Here is a 7,634-nt window from a genome sequence, read left to right as displayed (position 1 = left end):
TTTTTCCCCCCCCCCCCCCTCATTATATTGTTTATCTGTTTAATAATCAACCTAAATAATTTTAGTTCAGTTTATTTTGAACCTAACATGATTTCTTTTGTTGAATTCATATCCTAAAAAATATTACCAAACATCATCTTGTTGGAATTCAGACTGGATATTGATTTTCGATATTGTCTAAGGAATTTGTCTGTATAGTCTACGAACAAAAAAAGTATGGTGTACTAGGTACCCTCTCATTTTCAATAAGATGCTTGACCTGAATCTTAAACCACTTTGTAAAAACAATATACTCGTTGGAAAAAACGTCCGAGCTCCATTTGCTGTCGGAGGTCATCACTACCAGCCTTGGTTTGTTGTATCTGTTTTTGATGATCCAAGATCCCCTATTTATCTGTATCTAGGGTATCTGGTACGTATCTCTTGATACAAATCATATATGTGTCGTATCTATCCATATCTTCGATACAAACGGATACCGCCCGGTACTAAATGCTAAGTCATGCTCAAATTCTTATACCAATTGGATTTTTTTTTTTATTGTGGGACATGAACTAACTGGAAATAACAAAATTTCCTACATTATTAACATTTTGGCATTTGTGTATTTTCAATACACTTTGGAGAAATTTGAGTGCAAAACCATCTTCTAGTTTTAGGATATCTAGTTCCTCAACATATTCTCTGTAAATGGGATATCAACTACAGGAGCAAAGTCAATCATTAACCATATATCCAAATTTTGAAAAAGTTAACTCGAACTTTGGTATTTTTTTACGTAACTTTTATGACCGGTGGGGAAATAAAAGTATTCTCAATTATTACTAACTTTATAATTTATTTGGGTTACACTACTTTTCGAATTCAATGGATCAATCATCTTCATTAACTGTACTTAAAACTGTGTTTAAAAATCTCATTTATGTAACTCCATACGATAGAGGGCGACACTACCTTAATTAATCAAATCTAAATCCTTAGTATTGTCCCGTATTGGTCAGTATCACCAATACCACTGTATCATATTCGTAAGGACCGATACAATACCCGGTACGATAAACCATACCACTAAGGACAGTGTTTATGGCAATCACCATAATTTTTTGTTTTAAGCCTCGTGGATAGGCAAAGTGGATGTTCCACTATGATTAAGGGGTGTTGGCGGACGAAGATGAGACACATGGTTTCAAAAGATCCGTGCGGTGTCATACATGCCGCTGAAGGTGTTTGCTTCAACCACTGACGGATTTCCTGAAGCCGCCAACGACTATTTTTGTAACTGTCACAAGAATGACTGCTTTTCCCCCAATATATATTACTCGATTTTCTCCTCCTAAAATCACAACAATCTTTCATCCAATCAATTTTTTCTTAATTTCGCTCGATTTTCAACCATCTCTAATGCTTTTAGAGCTGCGCGGATTATCAACAACTGACCAAAGATTTACTTGAACCACGCAGTCAACAGATGACCGACGCGGTTTAAAAAGAGATGCGCGGCTCCTCAAGGACCACAATGGGCAAACCATTAAATATTACAGTTTAAAAAGAGATGCGCGGCTCCTCAAGTACCGCAGTGGACAAACCATTAAATATTCTCGTTTGCTCAGCCGTTATTCTCTTTTTTCTAATCCATGATGAGAACAAATTGAACAAATCGGCTCCTCAAGTACCGCAGTGGACAAACCGTTAAATATTCTCGTTTGCGCAGCGGTTATTCTCTTTTTTTCTAATCCATGATGAGAACAAAATGAACAAATCGATAATTCGTTGAGTCCATAGGAACTGCCTTGACTAGACATTATATGGGAGGTGGGGTCTTTTGCAAAGGGGTGCATTTGTCAAGGGGTATTGCAGATTTTGTCACATGTGAAGGATGTAAAAGTAAGAAAACACCTGTATAAATATTTCAAGTCGGTTCATTCTAAACACCGATCCAATTCATCTGAACCTCCTCCGCCTTCTTCTTCCCCCAAAGCAAATCTCAAAGACAAAAAGAAACCTCATACAAAAATGGCTGGTGGACATGGTTAGAAACTTAGAACTAAATCACTCTCTTTAATCCCACTCTAAAACGCTATTATTGAATCTAATTTCATATACTTTGGGTTTTTTTTTCAGGTGAAAAGCACCATCGGCCTAGTAAGAAACACAAATCATCCTCCTCCTCTGCGAAGATAACCGAGAACGTAGATGATGAGAGTGCTTATTACGGAGAAGAATTCGATGATGATAATAATCGAGATGGTAATGGATTTTAATTTTGGTGTTTTTTGTGCTTATTTGATTTGGGTAGTGAAAAATTTGATTTGATGTATTTGTTTCTGAAGGTGATAGAGAAGGTAAAAAGATGGATTTCACAAAACTAGAACTAAAACCAGATCATTTGAACCGTCCATTATGGGCTTGTGCTGATGGTAGAATCTTTCTTGAGACATTCTCATCACTGTATAAACAAGCTTATGATTTCCTTATTGCAATTGCTGAGCCGGTTTGTAGGTAAATTTGTGTTTTTGAGTATGAATTTGATTAGTGAAGAAGGGTTTGATGTGTGGGGTTTGATTAGAATTGGATCTTTGTGTGGTTTTGTAGACCGGAGTCGATGCACGAGTATAATTTGACACCACATTCGTTATATGCTGCGGTATCAGTTGGTCTTGAGACTGAAACTATCATTAGTGTGCTGAATAAGTTGTCGAAAACGAAGTTACCAAAGGAAATGATTGATTTTATATATGCTTCTACTTCTAATTATGGGAAAGTGAAGCTTGTGCTTAAGAAGAACCGGTATTTCGTTGAATCTCCGTTTCCGGAGGCAAGTGCTTTGTCGAATAAGATTTATTTTGTTACTTATTGTGACGGCAATTGATATCAGAGGGGGTTTGTATGTTCGTTTGTCTATAGGTGTTGAAGACGTTGCTGCGGGATGAGGTCATTTCTAGAGCAAGGCTTTCTTCTGAGGTTTGTTCATTTAGTTGAATATTTTCGATTATTACTCTATTTAAACTGAAATGGTGAGAGCCATGTGGTTGGTTTTCCTTTATCATAAAGAGTGATTGTCACGTCACATTGCTGCCAAGATGCTAACTTCCCTATTCTTTTCTCTGTTGGCTCATTTTTTCTTTTTAGGGTTCAGCTGGGACTGATTCTTTCACGATTAGCAAAGCCATAGGAGAGGTAGAAGGTACTCATGATGAGTTGCTGAATGGAATTGAATTGGCAGCAGCTGAAGAAAAAGAAACACATGCCTTTGAAGTCGATCCTGCCCAGGTGAGAATTGTTCTGGTGCCCAAAGGAATGGTTACTTGGGGCAAAATAGATAACTTTCGTCTCTTTATAGCACAAGAAACTTGATTCGTTTGCCTCTAACAGGTGGAAAATGTGAAGCAACGTTGCTTGCCGAATGCTTTAAATTACCCTATGTTGGAGGAGTACGACTTCAGAAACGATACGGTAAGGCTTTCTTTAACAAAGACATGCTGTAATTCTTTAGTTAGAAGCTGTTTAGATACCATTGGTAAAGATACATCTCTTCATGTGTATCTTGTAAATAAAGAGGTTCGAGGTTTCATGTTTGTAGAGGTGCATCTTTTTGTGTTTATCTGGAACATCCATTGACGATAGAGGATTCACATTAGGTCAACCGTTAACCCATTTTCAGAGGGTCACTTTATAAATGTGTTACTAGTGGCATTCAGCATTCGCATTCTAACTTTTAAGAAATCTTGTGAGTTATTTGGTGCCGACACATCAGCCTCAAGGGTTCCCAAATAGTGTGTATTCGTATAGACAGATAGTTATATTTTTTTTACTGATCAATAGATTGATATAATTCTATAAATATAAATGAATGAAAGAATTACAATAAATCGAGAGGCTTATCACCCAGAGCATCCAAGCGTAGGATAGAATTTAATGTCAGGACATGTTACTCAAAATAGCAGTAAAATCACCTATGCCTTACAATATCTTCTCATTTAGAGGCTAAATCTTCGAATCTGATGGAGCTTGAAGAGTGACCTGGTTGACCTAGATATATTGATATATAGATATAGATGGAACTAGTCTTAACAACTGAATTGTGAAATTTGCTACTCTTATACCTTGATAGATAAGAGTTTTGCTTATATGAACAGTTTTACACTGTATCGCACCATCTGCTTGCTTAAGTTAAATGCTACTTTGGGAGTGCAGGTTAATGCTGACCTGAACATGGAACTAAAGCCTCAAGCACAACCACGGCCTTACCAGGAAAAGAGTCTTAGTAAAATGTTTGGAAATGGTGAGGCATCTATTAGATGATAAAATCTTATTAGCTATGCATTAATCACTTCTTGAGGGTCCGTGAAATTGTCATAAACTTCTGGTTTTTATCAAAACGTCTTGCACCATTTAAGTAAATGTATGATGTACTGTATTTGAATCAGGTTCTTGTTTGAAATGGAAAAAACAGTTATGGAATAATTGATTTCACCTTGATTAAATTTTAAAAGCAACAAATTTCAGGTAGAGCCAGATCAGGCATTATTGTTCTCCCTTGTGGAGCAGGAAAGTCATTAGTCGGAGTTTCTGCAGCTTGCCGAATACGCAAGAGTTGCCTTTGTCTTGCAACAAACGCTGTTTCTGTTGATCAGTGGGCATTTCAATTCAGCTTGTGGTCTACTATTAGAGAAGATCAAATATGTCGATTCACATCTGATAGCAAGGAAAGGTTCCGTGGTAATGCTGGGGTTGTTGTGACCACATATAACATGGTGGCATTTGGTGGTAAGCGATCCGAAGAATCTGAGAAAATTATTGAAGAGATAAGGAATAGAGAGTGGGGATTACTTCTCATGGACGAGGTAATCTCTTATTTTTCAATGGTGAATGTCAAGTTTATCAGATTTTCTCATGTCTCAGTTCCTTCACATTTATTTTCTGCAATTTTGGATCTGTAGGTGCATGTGGTTCCTGCGCATATGTTTCGTAAAGTCATCAGTATAACAAAATCACATTGCAAGCTTGGACTCACTGGTGGGTGTTTGTTTTAGCATATGTATTACCAAAGCCATTTATTGGTTTTACCGTTCTCACACAAGGTATTTTGTGCTATTCTGTATTGCAGCAACACATTCCGTGCTATTCTGTATTGAGAGAAGATGATCGTATTACAGATTTAAATTTCCTTATTGGTCCAAAATTATATGAAGCCAACTGGTTGGACTTGGTAAAAGGAGGGTTTATTGCAAATGTCCAGTGTGCTGAAGTATGGTGCCCGATGACAAAGGAGTTCTTTGCTGAGTATTTGAGGAAAGAAAATTCCAAGAAAAAACAGGTCCTGTTAGTACTTTCCAACTATACTCTGTCACTGAGATTCATAAGATCAGATGTTTTCTACATCCACAATTTATTTTGGTGCATTTAGTTGTTAATTCTACTGCCTGAATGATTTCAGCGTTTCCCACCATACGAGTTTAGGGGTTACCTCTTTCATCAGTCAGTGGCTGTTTTTACTGATTTTTTTTTTGTGCAACTCATTTTTCATTAATCTTCAGGCTCTCTACGTGATGAATCCAAACAAATTCCGTGCGTGTGAGTTCCTGATTCGGTTTCACGAACAGCAGCGTGGTGATAAGATTATTGTTTTTGCTGATAATCTTTTTGCGCTTACCGAGTATGCCATGAAGCTTCGGAAACCTATGATTTATGGTGCCACCAGGTTAATTATTAATACATGCCTAAAAATCTACTTGTCAGGGTTTTCTCGTCTTACTAAGTTTACAGACCTGATGGACAATTTGTTTTCTTAGCCACCAGGAGAGAACAAGAATTCTTCACGCTTTTAAGAACAGTCCAGATGTTAATACTGTTTTCCTTTCGAAGGTATAAGCTTTTGGTCTTGATATCGTTGTTTACGTTCAAAATTCAAATTCTTCATGTTTTTGCTAGCAGACGCATGTAACTTTGAATCTTGACCATGTCATTTGTTTTATAGGTTGGTGATAACTCAATAGATATCCCTGAGGCCAATGTGATTATCCAGATCTCATCCCATGCTGGTTCGCGACGTCAGGAAGCCCAACGTTTGGGTCGTATTCTGAGAGCAAAGGTTTGTAACTTCCATGTACACCCATCTTAATGGGGCCAGCATTTATGACCTCTTTCACTGTTTTGGACTTGATATGAGATCTATAACAAGTTAGGTTTCAGTCACTCGTTAGAAGAAACCCGCATTTCTTGAACTAGGACCTATAAAATGGTGGTACGGTGTAAATCATGTGGATCTGCATGCGAACAAATAGAACAATAGAAGCACAATAAGCATGTGTCTCATCCTGCAACTTCACAAGCATCATGTTTATGAGCTCCTGTGTTAGTTTGTGATTATGCTGGATTGGACACTCAATTTACCAGTTTCAACGTTTTCTTGACAGGGTAAACATCAAGATCGAATGGCTGGAGGCAAAGAGGAGTACAATGCCTTTTTCTATTCCCTAGTATCTACTGATACACAGGTAGCTCATAGTACTAGCTCTCAGTTGTATGTCAAACTATTTTAATTCTCCCATTTATTTGTTTGGACCTTCTGTGCTAATAAAATTTTATGAATGTCTGAATGAATATAATCTTGATTTCTGAAAATGCCTAAGCTTATTAAAGGGTTGCTGCTTGTGCAGGAGATGTACTATTCTACTAAGAGGCAACAGTTTTTGATCGATCAAGGTTACAGCTTTAAGGTGCAGTTTTTAGCAATTCTTCTCAACTGTTATCTGAATTTTATTCTTAGTACTTGAGATAATTCTGTGATGTCTGAGCACACACACAAAAACATGTACCTAGTTGTGTTTAGGAGTGCATTGTAGTTCCTTTCAACTTTGTTAGTCGTGTGTGTAACGGTGGACTTTGAAATATTGTCAAATCATCACAAGTTTACCACCAGCGGATTCCGGATCAGATCTAAGCTATCACACCCGCGACGATCAACTACAACTTCTTGGCAAGGTGAAGTTGGTTTGCTTGCGTTCCTATGCAACACTTCAGTTTCTCTTTCTTGTTTGTTGGGTGAATAGTAAGAGTTTTAAGATGTTTTTCTGGGGTGTCATGCGCAGGTACTAAATGCAGGTGATGATATGATTGGTTTGGAGCAATTAGATGAGGATACAGATGATATTGCGCTTATAAAAGCACGTCGCACTATGAGATCTATGAGTCACATGTCTGGTGCTGATGGCATGGCTTACATGGAATTCACGTAATACAGCTCTCTTTTTCTCTTTAGTATAGCTCCCATTTTTTTATATACGTTTTTTTTCCCTGGCTATACGTTTTTTTTTCCTGGCTATATAGTTACGCACTTGTTATTCCTTTTCTTAACTTGTGTGCAGCAAGGGGAAGTATCCTGGACAGGGGCATCTTAAAAGTATTAAGCCGACCCGACAAAGCGACACAGCTTGTTCAAAAAGCGATTTGGTTGAAATGCAACTTCATATCTCAGGGATAGTGACAACTTATATGTTTGTTTTGTTGTTAGCACGTCAATGCTTTCCCGTGATAAGAAAACTTGAGGAAAACTCAGAGAAAGTGTATATAATGTTCGGACGATTCAAATTCATGAACTATGTAAAATCTCTCATCTCAGCAAATCTGACATT

General features: G+C 37.4%; 1 pseudogene; it reads left to right on the top strand.

Moving 5' to 3' along the window:
* Nucleotides 1–1,935: 1,935 nt before the first annotated feature.
* Nucleotides 1,936–7,608, top strand: LOC113304481 (annotated as a pseudogene).
* The last annotated feature ends 26 nt before the right edge of the window (nt 7,609–7,634 follow it).

The sequence above is a fragment of the Papaver somniferum genome, chromosome 8 (genome assembly GCF_003573695.1).
Source record: "Papaver somniferum cultivar HN1 chromosome 8, ASM357369v1, whole genome shotgun sequence".
NCBI lineage: Eukaryota > Viridiplantae > Streptophyta > Magnoliopsida > Ranunculales > Papaveraceae > Papaver > Papaver somniferum.
The sequence above is the reverse complement of the archived record's forward strand: the minus strand, read 5'-3'. Positions and strand labels throughout refer to the sequence as shown.